The following is a 25625-nucleotide window of genomic DNA, read 5'->3' on the forward strand; positions in this document are numbered from 1 at the left end:
GTCCTATCTAGACCTTTCATGGGTCCCATATCACTCCAACTGCATACACCCCACAGCATTATAGAGCTTCCACCAGCTTGAACAACCCCTGCTAACATCAATGGTCCATAGATTGATGATGTCGTCTCCATACCCGTACACGTCCATTTGCTCAGTACAATTCGAAACGAGACTCGTCCGACCAGACAACACGTTTCCAGCCATCAACAGTCCAATATCGGTGTTGACGAGCCCAGGCGAGAAGTATAGCTTTGTGTCGTGCAGTACACAGGTCGGCCTTCGGCTCCGAAAGCCCGTATTGATGATTCGTTGAATGGTTCACACACTGACACTTGTTGATGGCCCAGCATTGAAATCTGCAGCAATTTTCGGAAGGGCTGCACTTCTGTCACGTTTCACGTTTCTCTCGAGTCGTCGTTGGTCCCGTTCTTGCAGGATATTTTTCCGGCCGCAGCGATGTCGGAGATTTGGTGCTTTACCGGATTCCTGATATTCACGGTACACTCGTGAAATGGTCGTTCGGGAAAATCACCACTTCATTGCTAGCTCGGAGATGCTGTGTGCCACCGCTCGTGCGCCGACTATAACACCTCATTCAACGCACTTAAATCTTGATAACCTGCCATTGTAACAGCAAGAACCAATCCAACAACTGTGCCAGACACTTGTCTCACACAGGCGTTGCCGACCGCTGCGCCGTATTCCGCCTGTTCACATATCTCTGTATTTGAACACGTACGCCTATATCAGTTTCCTTGGTGCTTCAGTGTATAAATGGTTGATGTCAGGCAGAATCGATGTTGTATTTGGTGTCCAAGTAGTATTTTCATCCTCTTATTAAAGTTTGTGGCCTTAGTGTGTGGAACTTGCTAGCTGAATGTATGTTTAAGGACTTCTGGATGGTATATTCACATTGTGTGTGGCCTGAACTCCCATCTTGAGAGGATATGTCTAGACTAAAAGTAGTCTAGCGATTCAAAAATTCCACTGCTCATCAGAAATGTGTATGGAACCTTGAGCTTCCAACTGTGGCGGAAATGCAAATAACTTAACGTTATAATTCAATGAATAGTTATACCATATGTTAGAACTACAGCTCTTCTGTGTGTTTGAAGTTATAATGGGAGTGTAAAACGCGCTGTGTGAGGTATCATCGAGTTGATGAATACAAAGAAAGATCTATTCAGCGGCTCAGTTTTGGAAAAGCGTCCTCTGCCTTTCTGGAGACAAAATATAAGCAACATGTATTCCATTCCTTTAAATCCATTAAAAGCGTGTCCAATCCGTGCAACACAGAATCACGACACTGAAAAGAAGTGGTGGTAGTTGTAACTTCCTATGGGACCAAACTGCTGAATTCACCGGTCCCTAGGCTAACTTAATCTAAGCCAAGGACAACACACACACAGTTATGCCTGAGGGAGGGCTCGAACCTCCGACGGTGCGAGCCGCGCGAACCGTGGCAAGGCGCCGACTGCGCGGCTACCCCACGCGGCAAAACAGGTGGACTGTGCTGTGTACTGTAAGGTGAATAGCATAGTTGTTGGTGTGATCAGCATTGTTTGTACGTCCCACATTGCTAATGTAAGTACCACGACGTGTCAGTCGCTTACGAGCACAATTTCGTAGGCGGTGTTTAAAAAGCTCACCATTCATTCCAAACGAATTTTAAGTGAATTTAACAAGCATAGTACCTCAATCTATTTTTTTTTTTTGTCTTTGGGCCACTGCACGAATATCCCCCGCAGAAAAGGATGAATTTGCATCTCTTGATTTTTCAGTTTCCAAATAGAGCATATATGTTTGGGTTATAGGTTTCAAGTTTCCCATCATTTTAACTTAGGCCACATTGGGCTGAGCACGTGGTACAGGAGTAATGAACCTCGCCGTAAACCTGTAAAATGGTTTGTGTCAGACTGAAGAGATGCTGTGTTTGATGTACAAAGTAGTACTTTCATACTCTTATTAGACTTTGTCTGCACTGAGTTTGGAGATTTGTAGTCGCATCGTGATCCCCACAAAGAGATCTGGACAGAGGGAGTTTACACTTACGTAGCCGCAAATTTTCATTTTTTTTTTTTTTTTTGGTACTATATTCCGCGCTTTCAAAAACTGTTTCGATGTCTTCCAAACTGGCATTGTCCAGCAACAATTCTGATGATTGCAGGTTAGTTCAAGCTACCGTGGCTAATTTTTTTCGTAAATCTGAACATTAATTCTGTAGGCTCTATCATCAGGTAAGACTAGGCGGCCGCAGAATTTTAGGGGCGCCAAATTGCGGGAAAAAATATTTCTAATCAAACAGCGAAAAGATTGAGCAAATGAAAAAAATGAAAAAAGAGGAAAAATTAGAGCATGGAACTGTCTTTACTTACTTTGACGAAAGTACACACAGTGCTTCTACCTACCTCTAAACTGAAGTGTCCGCTATGAAGAGGTAACAAACATGGAAAAATTTGGAAATTTGCGGTAAGTTCTATGGGACCAAACTGCTGGGGTCATCGGTCCCTAGGCTTACACATTACTTAATCTATCTTAAATTAACTTACGCTAAGGACAACACACACCAATGCCCACAGCAGGACTCGAACCTCCGACGGAAGCAGCCGCACGAATAGGGGCTAGGCGCCTTAGATAACAAACATTAACTCTGCCGAGCTCTAGGGCGGGACGCATGCACTGCCGTACCAAAGATTAGCAGAGAATTTATGAACTGTATCATGATTGTCCAGCAAACGTTCGATGAACCTGAGCGATACTTTTCATGTGAAATAAGTGTAAAATAAGAATAAAGCACTGTCATTCGGAGTATTACTTCTGACAAATTTTAAAATGTTACTCGTAGGGGGCAGCATATGAAAAGGAAGCTAAATTTTGATTTCGAAGCGTAATTTCAATGTGAATTTGCACAAGAAAAGAATCTGAAGCCGAAAATTTACTGTATAGAAAAAGAAGTAATCCAAGTTCAAAAACTTTGCTTGAAGAAACAGTTTAACGCAATAAAATGTGCTTGACATTGTTTTCTTCCCCTTAGGGTTTATCGACCACCGTGAGCATCTCAATGAGCTATAAAGAGTTGTCCGTCCTTCCCTAATTCAGTGCCACTGACTCCAGGAAACGAAAAGAGCCAGTGCCTTTAGAGAAACACGACATCCATGCCCCCGAACTCGGACACATCATCAGAAACCAGACGCTTAGACCACTGCGCCAACGGGACGGCTAATACAAGTTGTAGACATCTCAATAGAAAATGCTAACAAGCCATCATTTCTTTATTTAACTGCAGGAAAGTGGATGCTGTAAAAAGATGAGAATTGTTCCTAATTCTAAAACCATTTCAATTAAAACAGAACCTAAATAACGCCAAGATTGTCGAGATGACCCAATTTGATGCTTCGGCGTGTCGCCCATCAGTATAGCATCATTTATAAACTTACAAAAAATAAAAATTAGTTCCACACTTTATTAGTCCATCTTCTTCCAGTTCAATAGCCCCTGAGGTCCCGAACACACATTAATAGTGCAAATAGGCTGCATTGTGGTAACTGTTTTTTGTTAATGCAAGTTAACAAAGAATAAGCCTCAAAAATTTTTGAAGCCAATTTTTTATAGATGGTACATACAGGGTGAGTCACTAACTATTGCCACCAAGAATAACTCCGAAAGTATGACAGGAGCTGAAAAGTTAGTGGGAGAAAAGTTGCATGGGACAAGGGGGGCCATAATATGACGTTGGTTTTTGTTGCTCGGTGGGGTCGCTTCAAAAATATGAAGGTCAACTTTGTTTCTTTAAAGGGGATGCTATAGTTTGGTACTTCTTTTCTGATGGCGGCTATCGAGACAAATTCAGTGACGTGTAACAGAAAAGTCTTTGAAGGTCAACGAAGGTCACAAAGGTGGCACGAACGTCCATTTACAGGAGGTGTTCGAAGTGATGACCATTGGTATCAATGGAGTGCTACAATCTTCTTATCATAGGTTGAGTGGTATTCCTTAACACTTGGCGGCCGTTGTGGCCGTGCGGTTCTAGGCGCTTCAGTCTGGAACCGCGTGACCGCTACGGTCGCAGGATCGAATCCTGCCTCGGGCATGGATGTGTGTGATGTCCTTAGGTTAGTTAGGTTTAAGTAGTTCTGTGTTCTAGGGGACTGATGACCACAGATGTTAAGTCCCATAGTGCTCAGAGCCATTTGAACCATTTTGAACCTTAACACTTCGGCACTTATCGAAGCACATTCTCTGACAATTCTTTCTCGTATATCGTGCAGATAGTAAATATTCGCCGAATACGGCTTATACATGTAACGTGTCATTCACATTTAAACACCATTCGACAGTTTCGCAATACAACACTTATACGAACGGTAAGACTAGTATCGTCGAATAAAGCGAATGATGTCCTGTTACATTTTTACTGAAACCCTGTATATAGGACCTATGCAACAACTGCTCAAAAGTAACGTGCTCCTAAAATAGCTAAATACATTTTCTAATTTATTTTATGATAATGACATGCAGTTAAAGGAGCAAGGACGTACATGGCATAACATACCGCTAAAGAATCGTACATAAAGTAAGTCATATGCGACTAGTACATGTAGAGATATGACTTGTTCCTGTGTTGAAATTGCAAGTGACACTAATGTATCCAATATATAATGCTTCCGTTTACAAAAAAAAATGGCTCTGAGCACTACGGGACTTAACATCTGAGGTCATCAGTCCCCTAGAACTTAGAACTACTTAAACCTAACCAACCTAAGGACATCACATACATCCACGTCCAACGCAAGATTGGAACCTGTGACCGTAGCAGCCCCGCGGATCCAGACTGAAGCGCCTAGAACTGCTCGGCCACAGCGGCCGGCGCTCTTCCGTTTTAATACTTGAGAATGGCCCAAGGCCGAAATTCTACAATCGTACAGCAAATAAAAGGAATGGCATTTCAAGTCATCACGAAATCATTCAAAAAATTCACGGCACCTGCACAGTCCATCGCAATAAAATTTATTGACACCATTTCTAATTAAAATACACTCAAGCACCAAAGAAACTGGTACAAGCATCCATTTTCAAATGCAGAGATACGTAAACAGGCATAATACGGCGCTGCGGTCGGTAACGCCTATATAAGACAACAAGCGTCTGGCGCAGTTGTTAGATCTGTTACTGCTGCTACAGTGGCAGGTTATCTAGATTTCAGTGAGTTTGAACGTGGTGTTATAGTAGGTGCAATAGCGATGGAGTGGGGATTTTCCCTACGACCATTTCATGAGTGTACCGTGAATATCTGGAATCCAGTAAATGTCAACTCTGTGACATCGCTGCGACTGGAAAAAGATGCTGCAAGAGCGGGATCAACGACGACTGAAGAGAATCGTTCAGCGTGACAGAAGCGCAACCCTTCCGCAAATTGCTGCAGATTACAATGATGGGCCATCAACAAGTGTCAGCGTGCGAACCATTCAACGAAACATCATCGATATGGGCTTTCAGAGCCAAAGACCGGCTCGTGTATTCTTGATGACTGCGCGACGCAAAGCTTTACGCATCGACAGAGCCCGTCGACACCGACATTGGACTGTTGATGACTGGAAACATGTTGCCCAGTTGGACGAGTCTCGTTTGAAATTGTATCGAGCTGCCTCGTTTCAAGCGTTTTATCGAGCGGATGCACGTGTACGGGTATGCAGACAACCTGAGGAGTCCTTGGACCCAGCAATACAGCAGGGGAATATTGAAGCTGGTGGAGGGCCTGTAATGGTGTTGGATGTTTGCAGTTGGAGCGATATGGGACCCATATTAAGTCTATGTATGACACTGCCAGGTGAGACGTACGTGAGCATACTGTCTGATCACCTGCATCCATTCATGTCCATTGTGCATTCCGACGGATTTGGGCAATTCCAGCACGAGAATGCGACACCCGATACGTCCAGAATAGCTCCAGGAACACTCCTCTGAGGTTAAACACTTCCTACTGTGAATATATTGCGAGGTGCCAGGGCTAGCAGTGTATTTAACACTAAATTCTTCTCGAATCTTCATATGGAAATGATGCTTTAAGCCCCCCCTTGTCTAACTCCTAATTTTGCTGTTGCACATGGATTAAAAAGAAATGCGAACTGACTGTAATCGACCCTCCAAGTGGAGTAGAAAAGAGTTTGGCACCTGCAATAATTTAATTGGATAGAAATTAAGGGAAGTTTCATTAACGTAGTGAGAAATGAAAGGGTTGCTCTACCGATTAACAGAATGAAAGTTCTGTCCAAAATAACAATTTGATTTATTATGACTAAACTCAAAATAATAAACAAAACACACGAAACATTTACAATACATCAAATTGGATACTCAAATAAATGCTGTGAAGGTGAAGTTGTCCATAAACTAGATTGTGACATTTATGACCAAGTGCTATGTGGAACCAATTCCTTGCAACTCAGATCTTAAGAGAAACACCCAGCCAACTCAACATTAATTGTTGCTACGGTAGTGATAACTCAGACAATGAACATCCAAGACAGAACAAAGTTAGAAAAGACGAACAGGTAGCTCTGCTGAGATCTGATTATCACAGTGCAAATTCCCTAATCTACCGGTGCTGCGGACATACATTACCAAGCTGTCTTCTTAACTGCAAGGACATGATCTGGCGTACCGGAAGCTATGGCTGGTTGCTTTAACATCCCGTCGTGGTGATGATAATGTCGCGAGTATAGCCTGAAACAAATTGTCCTGGTCTGGTTGTTCCAGACTAAAGACTTCCTATCAAAAGTATATTAGACAGTCAACGGAAGGCAGGCTGTCCAGAGCAGCGAGAGCTCAGTCTTGTAACCTACTCCGACAGAAAGGCGAGAGCCGACCCTCTCAAGAGCACCCGTACAAGCCGAACACAGAACATTCCCGCCCCCACGACGGTGGCCGTCGTTAAACGTTCCAATCAGCAACTCGAAAACCGGCGGAAAATTCCACTCTATTGCCAAAGCACTACCATTCCACCAATGGAGATTCTTGGCGCCAATTTCTGCGGCGATTTTGCTACGTCACGGAGCTATGCCCTGAGCAAGCCAATCACAGTTACGATTTTGCAGAAAACGCGGGAATTTGCCCGCCAAGACTGTCTGGGAACACAAGTCATTCCCACGCCTCGCTGGTAGCCCTCCAGAAAGTGTTTTCGCTAAGTTTCTGCGAAGTTACGGAATCTCTAGCCCAGCTGCTCCTTGAGGCCCCTGCAGGCGTGTCTCCGCCGCTCTTACGACAATGTCGGCGTCTGGAAAGCATTCACTCGACTCCCTCACACGCGTTGGCTTAACCCTTTCAAGATCAGCAGAGCCCGCCTGTCACTGGACCACCCGGGTGACGAGAGACGCTGCGTGGGAAGTCCGCGTGTGAAGGAATAGCGACTTTTCACCGCATGCAATTAGAGAGGAAGATCGAATTACTCAGACGAAGATAGAAATATGAGAGAGGGCTCATGCCACCTGTCAATATGGTGTGCTCACACAATAAATCCTATTAATCCAATTGATAACATGGCGTATATTATACCTAACGTTCCAAATGATTCAATTTTTCCTCTTTCTTGACATACAATGTGTCAAATAATACCAAATCCTGGTAAAATTAAAATGTAAACTTCTGGGTGTCCAAAGAATCAGAATAGGTGTTGATATAGAACTGGGTCACCAAACTGCGCAAAGATGAATGTTATTGAGCGCATCTGTGATGCCTTCTAACGTACTCTTCGGAAGAAATCTCCACCCCCTCTTACTGATTTATGGACAGCCATGCAGGATTCATGGTGTCAGTTCCCTCCAGTTCTACTTCAGAAGTTAGTCCATGCCAAGTCTTGTTGCGTCATTTCTGTGTGCTCGCAGGGGCTATTAGGCGGGTGTACCAGTGTCTTTGGATCTTATCGTGTATAATGCTACCGTTTTAGATTCTTCAAAATGGCCCAAGGCCAAAATTGTACAATATTAGGGACATAAAGAGAATGAAACTTCCTGCACATTAAAACGGTGTGCTTGGCAGCGACTCGCACCCCTGACGTTTGCCTTTCAAGGGCAAGTGCTCTACCATGTGAGCTAGCCAAGCACGACTCACGCCCCGTCCTCACACCTTTAATTCAGCCAGAGACTGGCTGCTGAATGCATCAGGAAGCCGTTCAAAAAAATTCGTGGTAGCTGCAGAGCCCTTCGCAATGAGAATTATTGGCACTATTTCTAATTAAAATAGGCAGTCTAGCTTTTAGGGCAAAAGGTCCGGCTAAATATAACACCGAGAGCGGCTTTCTTATTTTCCGACCTGGCATCCCACACTTCCGAGAGACCTTCGTGGTGCAGTCGGAGGGTAGTTGCGTGCAGCTAGGGCAGGGCAACAGGCTGTGCGTCGAGTGGGGCGCCAGGGTATCGATCAGCCATTAGCGGACCGGGGCCAGCTGCTACGAGCTGCCGGCGCGGCGGGTACACCGTGCGCCACACACTCTGGTGTACGCACTACAAGGCGCGGACAACAGTGCGGAAACGCCAGAAACACGTCACCGTCATTATACACACATCAAAAAAGTTCCGGAACCTGTACAAAAAACTGGAATAGATATCATCATAAACTTCATTTCCACCCTTTTTATTGCTCATGAAAACCACACAGTGCGTGTTGCACCATCATACAGGGAGACCGTCAGAGGTGGTGGTCCACATTGCTGTAAACACCGGTACCTCTAATTCCCAGTAGCACGTCCTCTTGCATTGATGGCATAATATCCACAAGTTCGTTAAGGCACTGTTGGTCCAGATTGTCCCACTCCTCAAAGGAGATTCGGTGCAGACCCCTCAAACTGGTTGGTGGATCACGTCGGCCATTAACTGCCCTTTTGAATGTATCCAAGGCATGTTCAATAGGGTTAATGTCTGGAGAACGTGCTAGCCACTCTAGTCGAGCGATGTCCTTATCCTGAAGGGATTCACAAGATATGCACGATGGGGGCGCGAATTGCCGTCCATACAATGGCTCTGAGCACTATGGGACTCAACTGCTGTGGTCATCAGTCCCCTAGAACTTATAACTACTTAAACCTAATTAACCTAAGAACATCACACACATCCATGCCCGAGGCAGCATTCGAACCTGCGACGTAGCGGTCGCGCGGTTTCAGACTGTAGCACCTAGAACCGCTCGGCCACTCCGGCCGGCGGTAAATACAATTGGTGTCTATCGTCAACTACAAAATTAATAGAGATGTAGGAAGCTGATGAGACGCTTTACAACGTGAAGCACCCTGAATACAAAAACAGATTAAGAAGATTGGAGAGCTATAAAAATATTGCGGAGGTCATTAGCCGTGAAATACGGTTTTCGGGCACAAAATGTAATTGGTTTGTTTATAAAATAAAAATAGTTCTTAATGCACATAAAGTGTATTGAACATTTATTTACCTTCAGACACAGGTCCTTTAGTGCTTTATAAATTGCTGCACACGTTTCAGGTATTATTTTCATTAATGTGGACTGCGGTGTTCGAGTGCTGTACTGTAAGCTAGAGTAACTCTCTCCTGTAGCAAGGAATCGGAGTGTTACAATGCGCCTGTCTTCTGCTGATATAGCAGTTCTTATGTGAGTATTGTGCTCTGTGATATGAGGAGACATTTCACTGAGCATATACTGAAATGTATGCTCATCTCTTCTTAAGTAATTATTGTACGTCGTCTCGTCGTAAAACCCACAGGTTCACCCAGGTACGTTTCCTTTTTTTTCCCCGCTTCTCTTCCACATGTGCACACAGTGCAATTGTGGTACATGCAACTGCTGCGGTTACAGGTTGTTTTGAGCCATCTTGAACTTTGACAGTGTAATATCCATTTTTAGCGCCACATCAAACATCTTTGTCAAATAAATTTGACGAATATTTCATCATATCTTTGATGAAATCTTTGCCAAAGAAATTTGATAGTGTAACAGCGGCCTTAAGGTACGCATGTACGTGCAGAGTGCAGGTTCAAATGGCTCTGAGCACTATGGGACTTAACATCTTAGGTCATCAGTCCCCTTGAACTTAGAACTACGTAAACCTAACTAACCTAAGGACATCACATACATCCATGCCCGAGGCAGGATTCGAACCTGCGACTGTAGCAGCCCCGCGGTTCCGGACTGCAGCGCTAGAACCGCACGGCCACCGCGGCCGGCTGCAGAGTGCAGGACTTGTGCCCGTCTGGTCTGCACTCTGTTTGTGTGCCACTTCTATGAAATAATAAATGAGGAAGGAAATGACTGTAGCAATAATAAACTGAAAACCTAACAAATCAGTCACAGTATACAATGAAAATAGAAACTAGTTAATATGCCGCCTGTGTCTATATAATATAACTTTGTCTGCTTGTAACCCTTGAAAACGGACAGATTAACACGATAAACAGATTTCTTCGTATCCTGTTTTCACCCTTTAGCACTGACTATTCGTAACGCCCAATTAGTGGTATGATCCTCGATTACAACACGATTTTTGAGCAGAGTTTAAAAAAATTAGAATCAAAAGGAGAATACTGGTGATTTTTTTGCACTATTCAACCACTTGTTACTTTTCGAGAAAAGCAGCGAACGGTGGACGGACTAATTTTCTTTCTTTCGCCTATTTAATATTTTGATTCCACGCGTCTTTGAAGTGAGAGGATCAAAACTTTTTAATATTTGTTCTTTTACGTTTATTACAGGAAATGAACAGGAGTAAAATACCGAAAATCAAGCTATCGCAGAAACCCGTTATTTAGACGTTTTTAAAAGTCAGGTTAAACTGGCATGAAAAAAGACGATGTAACCGAAAACCAGTTGTTTCAGTGACAACCACCATCCCTATGTCTGATCCTGACTAAAGATTAAACCATCCTGTTAAAGGAATGTAAATTATATATTTGTCTGCCTACGCAGCCGAGAGCAGAATGCGACAGATCCTCATGGTGGGGACCCGGGTTCCATTCCCGTTGGTAGGAACACTGTACCATGGTGAACTCAGCACAGATGCCAACTGAGGAGCTACCTAACTGCGAGGTAGTGGCTCCAAGGTCGGAACGTCGACAACAACCGGGAATGTACCCAACCGGGAATGCTGAAACAACTGGTTTTATATAATATTGTTTTTTTCAACGCCAGTTTCACTGAAATGTTACATTGAACCGCTAAAGTAACTGGTATAGGCGTGCTTATTCAAATACAGAGATATGTAAATAGGCAGAATAGGGCGCTGCGGTCGATAACGACTATATAAGGCGTCTGGCTTCAAATGGCTCTGAGCACTATGGGACTTAACTGCTGTGGTCATCAGTCACTTAGAACTACTTAAACCTAACTAACCTAAGGACATCACACACATCCATGCCCAAGGCAGGATTCGAACCCGCGACCGTAGCGGTCGCCCGGCTCCAGGCTGTAGCGCCTAGAACCGCTCGGTCACTCCGACCGGCTACGCAAGTGTCTGGCGCCGCTGTTAGATCTGTTACTGCTGCTACAGTGGCAGGGTATCAAGATTTAATTGAGCTTGAACGCTGGGTTGTAGTGGCGCACGAGCGATGAAAAACAGCATCTCCGAGACAGCGATGAAGTGGGTATTTTTCCGTACGACTATCTCACGGTTGTACTGTGAATATCAGGAATCCCGTAAAACATTAAATTTCCGGCATCGCTCGGCCGGAAAAAGAAAGGGGTAAAAACGACTGAAGAGAACCGTTCAACATGACAGAAACGCAACATTTCCGCAAATTGCTGCAGACTTCAATGTTGACCCGTCTGTGAACCCTTCAGCGACACATTATCAACCTGAGCTTTCGGAGCCGAAGACCCATGCGTATACCCTTCATGACTGCACTATACAAAGCCTTGTGCCTCGCCTGGACGTCAGCAGCGACATTGGACTGTTCATGACTGTAAACATGTTGCCTGGGTGGACGAGTCTCGTTTCAAATTGTATCGAGCGGATGGGCGTGTACGGCTATGGAGACAACCTCATTAATCCATGGACCCTGCGTGTCACCAGGGGGCTGTCCAAGCTGGTGCAGGCTCTGTAATGGTGTAGAGCGGGTGCATTAGGAGTGATATGGGAACCCTGATACGTCCAGGTACGACTCTGACAGGTGACACGTTCATAAGCATCTCGTCTGATCACCTGCATCCATTCATGACCATTGTGCATTCCGGCGGATTTGGACAATTCCAGCAGAACAATGCGACACCCCACATGTCGATTATTGCCACAGAGTGGCTCGAAGAACACTCTTCTGAGTGTAAACACTTCCGGTGACCGTCAAACTCTCCAGACATGAACATTATTGAGCATATCTGGGACGCCTTGCAACGTGCTGTTCAGAAGAGATCTCTACCCCCTCGAGCTCTTACGGATTTATGGACAGCCGTGCAGGATTCATGGTGTCAGTTCCTCCAACACTACTTCAGACATTAGTCGAGTCCATGCAATGTCGTGTTGTGACACTTCTGGATGCTTGCGGGTACCCTACACGATATTAGGTAGATGTACCAGTTTCTTTGGCTCTTCGATATAAAACGGCTCAAAATAACTGGTTTCTAAAATAAAAGATTTTCGATTTCTTAACCCTCTTATCTTCTGTAATAAACGCAGAAATCGAACAAAGATTCAAAAAAATTGGCTCCCTCAGTTTCGCGATACACAGAATAAAAATATTAAATTAAAATAGGCAAATAAAAGAAAACAGTCTGTCCACCGTTCACTGCTTTTCTCGAAAAGTGATTAAGTAGATGACTACTACAAAAAAAATCACCAGAATCGTTCTACTGATTACAATATTTTGAGATTGTGTTCAAAAGTCATATCGTAATAGGCGATGATACCACTATTTGGACAATGTGAATTGTCAGTGTTACAGAATGTAAACTGCGGTTGAGGAACTCAATTATTGGTATTAATCTGTCCGTTTCCAATGGCCACCAGCAAATAAAGGCATATTATGTAGACGTAGGGAGCAGATAGCTCCTTTCTATTTTTTGATGGAAGTATGAACGAACTGTTTTAAATTTTCTCCTTATATTCTGTCGCAAGCTTGTTGTGGCTCCTCTCGTTTCTAATCTTTTGAAGGTATTGGAGCATTGTACTTGACTGACGCGCTAGGGATGTTGTCATTCTGTAATAGAACTGATGTCGGAAGATGACAACGAAGAACTATCATATGGAGCGGATGGGGCAAGTTTTGCACACTGCATGTACACGCATACGATCCAGTAGTCCACGACAAATAGTAACAGGTACATCATTGCCTTAGCAATGCTGTAGTAACTCTTGTGCATGTCTTTTTTCTTTGTTTCAGTATTTCGGAATATTTCAGAGCAATGCATATTTTCCTCGTTCTTTAAAAAAGGTCCATTTAAAAACGAAAATTTGTAGCACTACCGTTATTGCTAATTCATTTTTCGGTTTTTTATTCGTTTATTAGTAAAAAATAAGAACACCTGTTATAACCGAGACCAAACAAATACCGAAAGATACAGGTGATTCAGAACTGGATGGACTGTTTTAACAGGTCGGTTTTTCCCACTGCTGCACCCCTGCTGCAGTCCCTTGCCAGGTACTGCCACGAGTGAAATCGACAGATGAGGTGAATATTTCGCCTTGACTGACAGAAGTAAACCTGACGTGGAGTGACTGTGGGGTACAGCTGCCGAGTCACGAAGGCCGGCCCCCTGGACGGCAGCGCCTCCCTCCGCTCGCCCTTTTCTCTGCCAACAGCTGGGTGGCTTCCCTTCCCTTCCCCTCCTTCTTACCGCCACGCCAGGCTTCCCACGCTACGATGCTGAGTACGTAGAGCTCTGAGACATTCTGGATAACCCAGTGACAATAACATTTTGGTTAAAAGTTAAGAGACGCAGTCAACATTGCGATTTTCCTCCGTTTTGGATTAAATACAATTGACGAGATCATAATATTATTATGTGAAAACGAAAATCGAAGACCGTATTTTAATATTAACTAGCGAACCTGGCAAAGCTTCCCAATTGCTAAATATGTGTGGGAATTGGATATATGTCCTAATCTCCTTTTCTGCCCCCCCCCCCCCTCTGTCTGTTCCTCGTCTCCTCCCCCCACTCTTTATCCACCTACTTTTCCACCCACCTATCTCAGTCTGTCACCTTCCCTCTGCTCCCTGTACATCTCTTATCCCACCCTCTCTCTATCCATCTCCTCCTCCGACCTCCCTTTCTCCATTTTCTCTTCCAGCCACCTATCTCTGTCCACCACCTTCCCTCCACTCCCTGTACATCTCTCATCCTACACAATGTCTTCTCCTCTCCCTCTCTTTATCCACCTCCACTCCCACCCACCTCTCTCTGTCCATCACTTTCCCTCCACCCCCTGTACATCTCTTATCCCACACTCCCTATATCCATTGCCTACTTCCCCTCCGTTTGTCCACCTTCTCTTCCAGCCACCTATCTCTCTGACCCTTGTACAAGTCTTATCCCACACTCTCTATCTTTTCCTCACCCTCCCTTTGTCCCACCCACCCACCCATCTCTGTCCATCACCTTCCCTCCACACCCTGTACATCTCTTATCCCAGACCCTCTCTAACCATCTCCTCCTCCCCCCTCCCACTGTCATCCTCCTTTTCCATTTGCCTGTCTCTGTCCATCATCTTCCCTCCACTCCCTGTACATCTCTTATCCTACACTATGTGTCTTCTCCTCTCCCTCCCTTTGTCCACCTTCATTCCCACCCACCTATTTCTGTCCATCACGTTTCCTCCACTTCCTGTACATTTACCCCGCACCCTCTCTGTTCATCTTCTCCTCCCCGTCCCATTGTCAACCTCCTGTTCCACTCACCTATCTCTATCCACCACCTTCCCTCTGCTCCCTGCACATCTCTTATTCCACACTCTATCCATCTCCTCCTCACTCATGTCTCTGTCCATATCCCCCTTTCCCTTCTTTAAATCCTTTCCTCCCACCTTCACTGCCCATCTCCTCTTCCGCCTCCCCTCTCTAACCTTATTTATAGTTTTTACAAACTGTACTTTCATCGACTAGAAGTAAAAATGAATGGGTAAATCCTTTGGAATCGTTACTAAAGGGTGGTATGAGAGAGACCTTTGCAGCTGTCAAATCTGCGAGGATAGAAGCTTTAATGACAGTATTTGGTATGGTTTTGATTTGTGAACGGGTAGGATTATAAAGTTACCCATGGGCACAACCTTCGTGTTTTAGAAATGACTGCGAAAAGGAAAACAAAACCACACATTTTCACAGCACAGATTGGCATGTTCTTTCTTGCAGCCAGTTTAACAGAAAGTGTTTATTGTATGGTATGTCTATATCTCCTGGCATTGTCTGCCTTCAGTCTGTCAGAAGTGTAGGGATACATCCAATCGAATCTTTCCTTGATGTTCAGTCGAGTTGGTATTCATCCAACCGAATCTTTCCTTGACGTTGCGTGAATTGAAACGAGCCAATTTCAGTAACATGATGAATTTACTGAAGTGAAATGAATCGGAACTGATTTTCCCGGAATCATAATTGATCTCGCTCGAGAAATTCTTATTCGATTTGCATGCAAACGGTGTCTACGCTCCTCGTCAGTCTCATTGACTCGACGATCATGTGGTTGCCTTGCATAACGCGTACGCCGACCGATATTTCGATGCCTCACTCGTGGTATTTTTTCCAAGGAAATAAACCACGAACGAAGATCAACTGAATGTTTACAACACACCAAATTACCGCGAACTGAAATCAGTTCAGTCTTTGTCTGCCCCGATAGCTGAGTGGTCAGCCTGACGGATTGCCGTCCTACGGGCCTGGGTTCGATTTCCGGCTGGATCGGAGATTTTCTCCGCTCAGGGACTGGGTGTTGTGCTGTCTTCATCATCATTTCATCGAATGTAATAAGACCTGCACCAAGCGGCCGGACCTGCCCCCCAAAGGGACTCTCGGCCAATGACCCCAAACGCGCATTTCCATTTCCAGTTCAATCTTTGCACCACAGCAAAGATATGATCATCACTGATAACACGCTGAAATATCGCTTTCAGTTGTGTTCTTTTTCGCAAAATATCAATATTCAATGCGGAATTTGTTGTTGTTATGAAAACATGCGACAGAAGAGCTATCAAACGTGCGTCACATTTCTTTCATTGAAAATTCCATGCCGGCCGGTGTGGCTGAGCGGTTCTAGGCGCTTCAGTCGGGAACCGCGCGGCCGCTACGGTCGTAGGTTCGAATCCTGCCTCGGGCATGGATGTGTGTGATGTCCTCGGGTTAGTTAAGTTTAAGTAGTTCTAAGTTCTAGGGGACTGATGACCTCAGATGTTAAGTCCCATAGTGCTTAGAGCCATTTGAACCATTTTTGAGATTTATATGCAAAAATACCATCTAAATATCCGGCTTCCGGGATAGACGATACGGAAGCAATTTTTTTACACTACAGTACTCGTGTACATCAAGCCACGACACGTGGCAACAGGGTCATTATTGTCCCAGCAGTGTCATAGCTGTTCTTAAGCCACGTGTTCGTTAACCGTTTCTGTCGGCACTGTTATTAAAACAGCACTGACCGCTTTTTCCATTTTCTATAATAACGCAATTTTTCAAAGCAGTGTAGATTTTACGAATGAAAATTAATCCTTTTCTAAAAATTATTCAAAAAGGAACAATTTTATCACTGCTGCTATGACTAATCGACGCTTCGTTTTTTCACGTGGTTTTTAGTAAAAAATAAAAAAACACGTTGCAGCGGAGACAAAAAAAAATACGGTAAAATATCGGTTATGCAGAACCAAAATACCTGTACCGGTTTTAAACTGTCTGTTTTTCCCGCCCTTCGACATACTTCTTAACCATGGTCATCCAGGGTTTGGTGGAACCACGATTCGTCACTGAACGCAATGCGACGCCATTTGCCTGCAGTCCAGCAGTTCCCGAACATGTCACGTGCCGATACACGTTCACTACACCAAACTGGACTCCGTGTGACGTGCGTGGCACAGTCACGGGGTCAACTACAGGGTGGGCATGGTCTGATCTTTTTCTACTGTCACCCATTAGTGCAGAGATGAGAGGGAGTGCTAAGAGGGAATCAGGCTACAGAAGGTTAGTAGCTCTCGTGGAGTTGCAGGAATGGTTTGCTGAAGTTTAAAACGTTCCCTTTGTAATTTATAGTACAAGAGGAAGGTCTGGGATATTACTATTGTGAAAACTTTTCCCTGTACGTCACGGAGAATAAAATTACTGATTATTATGCAATTTCGTGACTGCGAGAGATAATTGCAAAGGGCAAAAAACATAGATATATGAAATTAATTATGTAAATCACGTATTCACGTAAGTATGAGTTCACCGTCTATTAATATACGTCGACCCACTGAAGCGACTGCCGACGTCATTGTTCGAAGGTAATTGATCGATCAACCTAACCTGATTCTTACGTAATAATCGTAAGGAATGAAAAAGACCGGGAACTCCATCTCTGGGTAGCTCTGCTTAGCGGTATTGAATTTGTAACGAAAGTACGCGCAACATATTCGGTCGTTCTATCCTCGAACAAGTCGCCAATCCTTTCTTTACGGCGGAAAGGAAGCTGGAAATATTCATACAAAGTTATGGTTATTATGATGAGATGATATTAGGTTTGATACTATAGTTAAATTCTACTTACAGATTTCTAAAAAGTATCTTACATTTTAACTAAAGAGAATGTACAATTACAAACGATCGCTCGACGACAGATCCATACCAGAAAGCGGGAAAGTTGGGAAAATCACACCAATACTCAAAAAAGGAAATAGGAGTAATCCACTGAATTACAGAGCCATCTCATGGACGTCAATTTGCAGTAGGGTTTTGGAACTTTTATTATACCATGTTCGAATATTACGAATTACCACTAAGAAAGCGACCGATTGAAAATAGTCAGCACAGATACAGTATAATCGTTCTCGTGAAACACAAGTCTATTCTCATGAAGTAATGCCAGCTATCGACTGGGTATCTCAAATTGATTGTCTATTTCTAGATTTCCAGAAGGATTTTGATCCGGTTACTCACAAGCGACTTGCAATTGACCATACTTCCTGTATACAACCATTTTCAGCATTGAATTCGCCTATTTTGTGCCTAAACGTGAACACGACTTCTTCCAGGGAGGCGCCCCAATCATCTGACCACGTTCGAAGTCCGTGAGTTCTGCAGAGTGCCCCATTCTGCTCCCTCACGATGTCTAATGACTACTGAGGTCGCTGATATAGAGTACCTGGCAGTAGGTGGCAGCACAGTGCACGTAAAACGAAAAACGGATGTTTTTGGGGCTGTGCAGATACTTTTGATCGCATAGTGTATGTTTCTGTGCTACTGTAATTATTCTAATCTTATCCTTACGATCCCTATGTGAGTGATACGTAAGGGATTGTAAAACGTTTCTACAGTCATCATTTAAAGCCGATTCTTGAAACATTCTTAATAGACTTTCTCAGGATAGTTTACGTATTTCTTCAGGAGTCTTCCAGTTCAGTTCCTGCAGTATCTCTGTGACACTCTCCCACGGATCAATCAAACGTGTGACCATTCGTGCTGCCCTTTTTTTATATATGTCCAATATCCACTGTTAGTCATATCTGGTCCCACAGACTTGAGCAATAGTCTAGAAGTGGTCGCACGAGTCATTTGTAAACAATCTCCTTCGTAGGCCGACTGCACTTTCCCAGTATTCTACCAATACTCCGAAGTCCATCACCTTACAAAGTGTTATACCGAACTATTTGCACAGCTTGGCCGATCCCAGTTGTCAGAGTATACTTAAGTTTTTTTCGTCTTGTGAAGTCCACAGTTGAACACTTAAAAACATTTAAAGCAAGTTGCCAATCTTTGCGCCGCTTAGAAATCTTGTCAAGATCTGAATGTTTATGTAGCTGCTTTCAGACAGTACTTCATTACAAATAAGTGCAAAAAAACGGCTCTGAGCAGTATGGGACTTAACATCTGCGGTCATCAGTCCCCTAGAACTTAGAACTACTTAAACCTAACTAACCTAAGGACATCACACACATCCATGCCCAATGCAGGATTCGAACCTACGACCGTAGCAGTCGCGCGGTTACGGACTGAGCGCCTAGAACCGCGAGACCACCGCGGCCGGCTAAATAAGTGCATCTTCCACAAAATGTCAGGTTACTGCTTCGGAAAGATCAGTAATATGCACTGATCAGCTAGAATATAATGGCTACCTAACTAATAGCCGGTATGTCTACCTTTGGCACAGATAACAGCGGCGACGCAATAAGGCCTTATTAGGCGCTGCAAGCAGGTGCACCACATCTGCACACGCAAGTCACGCGATTCCCGTAAATCCCGGGGATGGGGCTGATGAACTTTGACGCCACATTCAATCACATTCCAGATGTGTTCGATTGGGTTGAGATATGGCGAGGTTGTACAGAAACCAGATGGCAGTTATAAGAGTCGAGGGACATGAAAGGGAAGCAGTGGTTGGGAATGGAGTAAGACGGGGTTGTAGCCTCTCCCCGATGTTATTCAAACTGTATATTGAGCAAGCAGTAAAGGAGACAAAAGAAAATTTGGAGTAGGTATTAAAATCCATGGAGAAGAAATAAAAACTTTGAGGTTCGCCGATGACATTGTAATTCTGTCAGAGACAGCAGAGGACTTGGAAGAGCAGTTGAACGGAATGGACAGCGTCTTGAAAGGAGGGTATAAGATGAACATCAACAAAAGCAAAACGAGGATAATGGAATGTAGTAGAACTAAGTCGGGTGATGCTGAGGAATTAGATTAGGAAATGAGACACTTAAAGTAGTAAAGGTGTTTTGCTATTTGGGGAGCAAAATAACTGATGATGGTCGAAGTAGAGAGGATATAAAATGTAGACTGGCAATGGCAAGGAAAGCGTTTCTGAAGAAGAGAAATTTGTTAATATCGAGTATAGATTTAAGAGTGAGGAAGTCATTTCTGAAAGTATTTGTATGGCGTGTAGCGATGTATGGAAGTGAAACATGGACGATTACTAGTTTGGACAAGAAGAGAATAGAAGCTTTCGAAATGTGGTGCTACAGAAGAATGCTGAAGATTAGATGGGTAGATCACATAACTAATGAGGAGGTATTGAATAGAATTGGAGAGAAGAGAAGTTTGTGGCACAACTTGACCAGAAGAAGGGATCGGTTGGTAGGACATGTTCTGAGGCATCAAGGGATCACCAATTTAGTACTGGAGGGTAGCGTGGAGGGTAAAAATCGGAGAGGGAGACCAAGAGATGAATACACTAAGCAGATTCAGAAGGATGTAGACTGCAGTAGGTACTGGGAGACGAAGCAGCTTGCACAGGATAGAGTAGCATGGAGAGCTGCATCAAACCAGTCTCAGTACTGATGACCACAACAACAACAACAACAACAACATGGCGAGGTAGGGGGGCGGGCCAGCACATCGTTTGGAACTCGCAACTGTGCGCCCCAGATCACTCCACGACCTTGTGACATGGCCTATTATCTTGTTGGAAAATGCCACTGCCGTCGGGAAGCATGATCGTGACGAAGGGATGTACTTGTCTGCAACCAGTGTACGATACTCCTTGGCCGTTGTGGTGCTTGCACGAGCTCCAATGGACCCATGAATGTCCACGTGAATGTTCCCCAGAGCATAAGGGAGGCGCCGCCCATTTGTCTCCGTCCTGCAGTACAGTTGTGAAGGGACTGTTTCCTTGGCGAACGACCGATTCTTGTCCTCCCATCGGCATCATGAAGAAGGTATCGAAATACATCAGACTATGTAACGCTCTGCCACTGCGCCAACATCTAAATCTACATGTATATGGTTAGTCTGAAATTCACACTTAAGTGCGTGGCAGAGGGTTCATCGAACCATTTTCCTACTACTTCTCTACCATTCCACTCTCGAATGGCGTGTGTGAAAAAGGAACACCTAAATCTTTCCGTTCGAGCTCTGGTTTCTCTTATTTTATTATAATGATCATTTCTCCTTACGTAGGTGGGTGTCAACAAAATATTTTCGCATTCTGAAGATAAAGTTGATGATTAAAATTTCGTAAATAGATCTCGCCGCAAAGAAAACCGCCTTTGTTTCAGTGACTGCCACTAGAGTATCATATCAGTGACACTCTCACCTCTATTGCGCGATAACAAGAAACGAGCTGCCCTTCTTTGCACTTTTTCGATGTCCTCCGTCAATCCTACCTGGTAAGGATCCCACACCGCGCAGCAATATTCCAGCAGAGGACGAACAAGTGTAATGTAGGCTGTCGCTTTGGTGGGTTTGTCGCATCTTCTAAGTGTTCTGCCAACAAAGCGCAGTCTTTGTTTCGCCTTCCCCACAATATTATCTATGTGGTCTTTCCAATTTAAGTTACTTGTAATTGTAGTTCCTAGGTATTTAGATATGTGCGATTTATCGTATGCCCAAAATTTATCGGATTTCTTTTAGTACCCATGTGAATGACCTCGCACTTTTCTTTGTTTAGTGCCAATTGCCACTTTTCGCACCATACAGAAACTCTCTCTAGATCATTTTGTAATTGGAATTGATCGTGTGATGATTTTACAAGACTGTAAATTACAGCGTCATCTGCAAACAATCTAAGGGGGCTGCTTAGATTATCACCTAGATCATTTATGTAAATCAGGAACAGCAGAGGGCGTATGACAGTACCTTGTGGAACGCCAGATATCACTTTTGTTCTACTCGATGATTTACCGTCTATCACTACGAACTGTGACCTCTCTGAGACGAAATCGCGAATCCAGCCACACAACTGAGACGATACTCCATATGCACGCGATTTGATTAATAGTCGCTTGTGAGGAACGGTTCCAAAAGCCTTCTGGAAATCTAGGAATATGGAATCGATCTGAGATTCCTTGTCGACAGCACTCATTACTTCATGGGAATAAAGACGTACATGCGTTGCACGAGAACGATATTTTCCGAATCCGTGTTGGTTATGTATCAGTAAGTCATTTTCTTCAAGGTGATTCATAATGTTCGGGTACAGTATATGCTCCAAAATCCTACTGCAAATTGTGATCAGTGATATTGGTCTGTAATTCAATGGGTTATTCCTTTTTTTTCTTTCTTGAATACTGGTGTGACCAGTGCTACTTTCCAGTTTTTAGGAACAGACCTTTCGACAAGTGAGCGGTTCTATATGATTGGTAAGAAAGGCGCTATTGTGTCTGCATACTCTGAAAGGAACCTGACTGGTATACCATTTGGACCGGAAGAAGTGATTTGAGTTGTTTCACAACACCTAACATATTTACTTTTATGTCACTGATGCTAACAGCTGTTCTGGTTTCGAATTCTGCAATATTTAATTCATCTTGTTCCGTGAAGGAATTACGGAAAACCGTATTTAGTAACTCCGCTTTAGTGGTACCATCATCGGTAACATTTCCATCGCTGTTGCGCAGTGGCGGTGTTGACCTTTTTTTTTTTTTTGCTACTGGTGTACTTTACATACGACCAGAATCTATTTGGGTTTTCTACCACTTACAGTGCCAATGGTCACGTGCCCATTTCAGTCATAGCTGACGATGTCGTGGTGTTAACATTCGCAAACGCATGGGTCGTCGGCTGCGGAGGCCCCCTCGTTAGGAATGTAAGCTGCACTGTGTGCTCAGACACACTTGTACTCTGCCCAGCATTAAAGTGTGATGTTAGCTCCGCAACATTTCGCCGCCTGTCCTGTTTTACTACACTACTGGCCATTAAAATTGCTACACCGAGAAGAAATGCAGATGATATACGGGTATTCATTGTCAAATATATTATACTAGAACTGACATGTGATTACATTTTCATGCAGTTTGGGTGCATAGATCCCGAGAAATCAGTACCCAGAACAACCACCTCTGGCCGTAATAACGGCCTTGATACGCCTGGGCATTGAGTCAAACAGAGCTTGGATGGCGTGTACAGGTACAGCTGCCCATGCAGCTTCAACACGATACCACAGTTCATCAAGAATAGTGACTGGCGTATTGTGACGAGCCAGTTGCTCGGCCACCATTGACCAGACTTTTCAATCGGTGAGAGATCTGAAGAATGTGCTGCCTGGTGCAGCAGTCGAACATTTTCTGTATCCAGAAAGGCCCAGGCAGGACCTGCAACATGCGGTCATGCATTATCCTGCTGAAATGTTTCGCAGGGATCGAATGAAGGGTAGAGCCACGGGTCGTAACAAATCTGAAATGTAACGTCCACTGTTCAAAGTGCCGTCAATGCGAACAAGAGGTGACCGAGACGTGTAACCAATGTGAGCCCACACCATCACGACGGGTGATACGCCAGTATGGCGATGACGAATACACGCTTCCAATGTGCCTTCACCGCGATGCCGCCAAACACGGATGCGACCATCGTGATGCTGTAAACATAACCTGGATTCATCTGAAAAAATGACGTTTTGCCATTCGTGACACAGGTTCGTCGTTGAGTACACCATCACAGGCGCTCCTTTCTGTGATGCAGCGTCAAGGGTAACCGCAGCCATGCTCTCCGAGCTGATAGTCCGTGCTGCTGCAAACGTCGTCGAACTGTTCGTGCAGATGGTTGTCGTCTTGCAAACGTCCCCATCTGTCGACTCAGGGATCGAGACGTGGCTGCACGATCCGTTATAGCCATGCGGATAAGATGAATGTCATCTCGACTGCTAGTGATACGAGGCCGTTGGGATCCAGCACGGCGTTCCGTATTACCCTCCTGAACCCATCGATTGCATATTCTGCTAACAGTCATTGGATCTCGACCTACGCGAACAGCAATGTCGCGATACGATAAACCGCAATCGCGATAGGCTGCAATCCAACCTTTATCAAAGTTACACGAGGCATCACAACGACGTTTCACCAGGCAACGCCGGTCAACTGCTGTTTATGTATGAGAAATCGGTTGGACACTTTCCTCATGTGATCACGTTGTAGGTGTCGCCACCGGCGCCAACCTTGTGCGAATGCTCTGAAAAGCTAATCATTTGCATATTATAGCATCTTCTTCCTGTCGTTTAAATTTCGCGTCTGTAGCATGTCATCTTCGTGGTGTAGCAATTTTAATGGCCAGTAGTGTACTTCATCTTCTTTCGTGAAGGAATTACGGGAAAAGGTATTTAGTAACTCCGCTTCAGTGGCACCATCATCGGTAACATTTCCATCGCTATCGAGCAGTGACAGTATTGACTTTTTTTTGCGACTGGTGTACTTTACATGCTTTGGGTTTTCTTCCACGGCCAGCGCCAATGGTCACGTGCCCATTTCAGTCATAGCTGACGATGTCGTGGTGTTAACATTGGCACATGCATGGGTCGTCGGCTGCGGACGCCCATTGTTAGGAGTGATTGGTGCACTGCGTGTTCAGATACACTTGTACTCTGCCCAGTATTAAAGTCTGATGTTAGCTCCGCCACATTGCGTCGCCTGTCCTGTTTTACCAGTTTGCCCTGTCTACGGCATCCGACATCCGTAATGAGGGGTGGCTGCCCAATCCCACGATGTCGGGAAATGGTTTCACCGTGGCTTCCTTATGTATTGAAGACACTCGCCACAGTACTCAGCGAACACCCGACAATGCTCGTGCCGAACCTTCGGGCCACCACAATCTGCCATCGGTCACTCGGATAGATCGCGCTACTACCCCATTCTACACACGGAGAGCACGCTGACTGAAATTACATGCCCCGTGCCTGTGTGTGCACTCATTCCTCAGCTGGTGACACAGCTGTCCCCTGGACGGGTTTATATCGATAATAGGTCGGTGGTCGTAACGTTCTACCTGATGACTGGACAACATGAACTGCAAGGATTCCAGCATACTTCCCTGGGGTACATCCGAATTTACTTCTACATCTGACGATGATTCTCCATCCAAACATGCTGTGTCCTCTCTACCAAAAGTCCTCAATCCAGACACAAATTTCACTTGTTACCCCATATGATCGAAGTTTTGACAATAAGTCCATGGTTAATGTTGATGGTGTTGGGACAGCAACCAGCCACAAATTTACCTTCACTTCCTTTATTCAAAGGGTACCGTTACCGGTTTCGAATCGTTATGATTCATCCTCAGACGGTTTACATGCTTTTATACAACATGTGGTTCGTTTTTTACAGATTAATTGTCCTAAAATATAAATAATAAATAATTACAAGCACGCCACGCACAGATGGTTGCGTTACAGATTTTCATTGGATGTGACTTACGTGAAATGTCGGTTTGGAGTGTCTATTTTCATAATATTCGTCCAACAGGTGTGAATACATTCCCAGTGCATTCCTATCGTTGCACACGCAAAATTTTCTCACTGAACACTTTAGATTTGTCACTGAAAAGATTTCTACCACGCACCACCTGTTTTCATACATACAAAATGCTTACAAACATATGAGTATCAAAGATGTTGTGATATATCGTAACATTTGAAGATGTCCCATGTTTGGAAAAAGATCATATATTCAGTTATGCAACTGAAACGCCTTTTACACCAGTACAGAGAGACGTTGATTTTGTAAGTTTTTGAACGGATACTGTTACATTAATTATAAAGTTGTTCCTTTTTTTTTGCTGGGCCAGCCGGAGTGGCCGAGC

General features: G+C 44.3%; 1 protein-coding gene across 1 annotated transcript in view; it reads left to right on the forward strand.

Moving 5' to 3' along the window:
- LOC124717037 (uncharacterized protein CG43867) overlaps window positions 1-25625 on the forward strand; it is a 594156-nt gene that overhangs the window by 299874 nt on the left and 268657 nt on the right. The window lies entirely within an intron of this gene.

The sequence above is a fragment of the Schistocerca piceifrons genome, chromosome 9, assembly GCF_021461385.2.
Source record: "Schistocerca piceifrons isolate TAMUIC-IGC-003096 chromosome 9, iqSchPice1.1, whole genome shotgun sequence".
NCBI classification, from domain to species: domain Eukaryota; kingdom Metazoa; phylum Arthropoda; class Insecta; order Orthoptera; family Acrididae; genus Schistocerca; species Schistocerca piceifrons.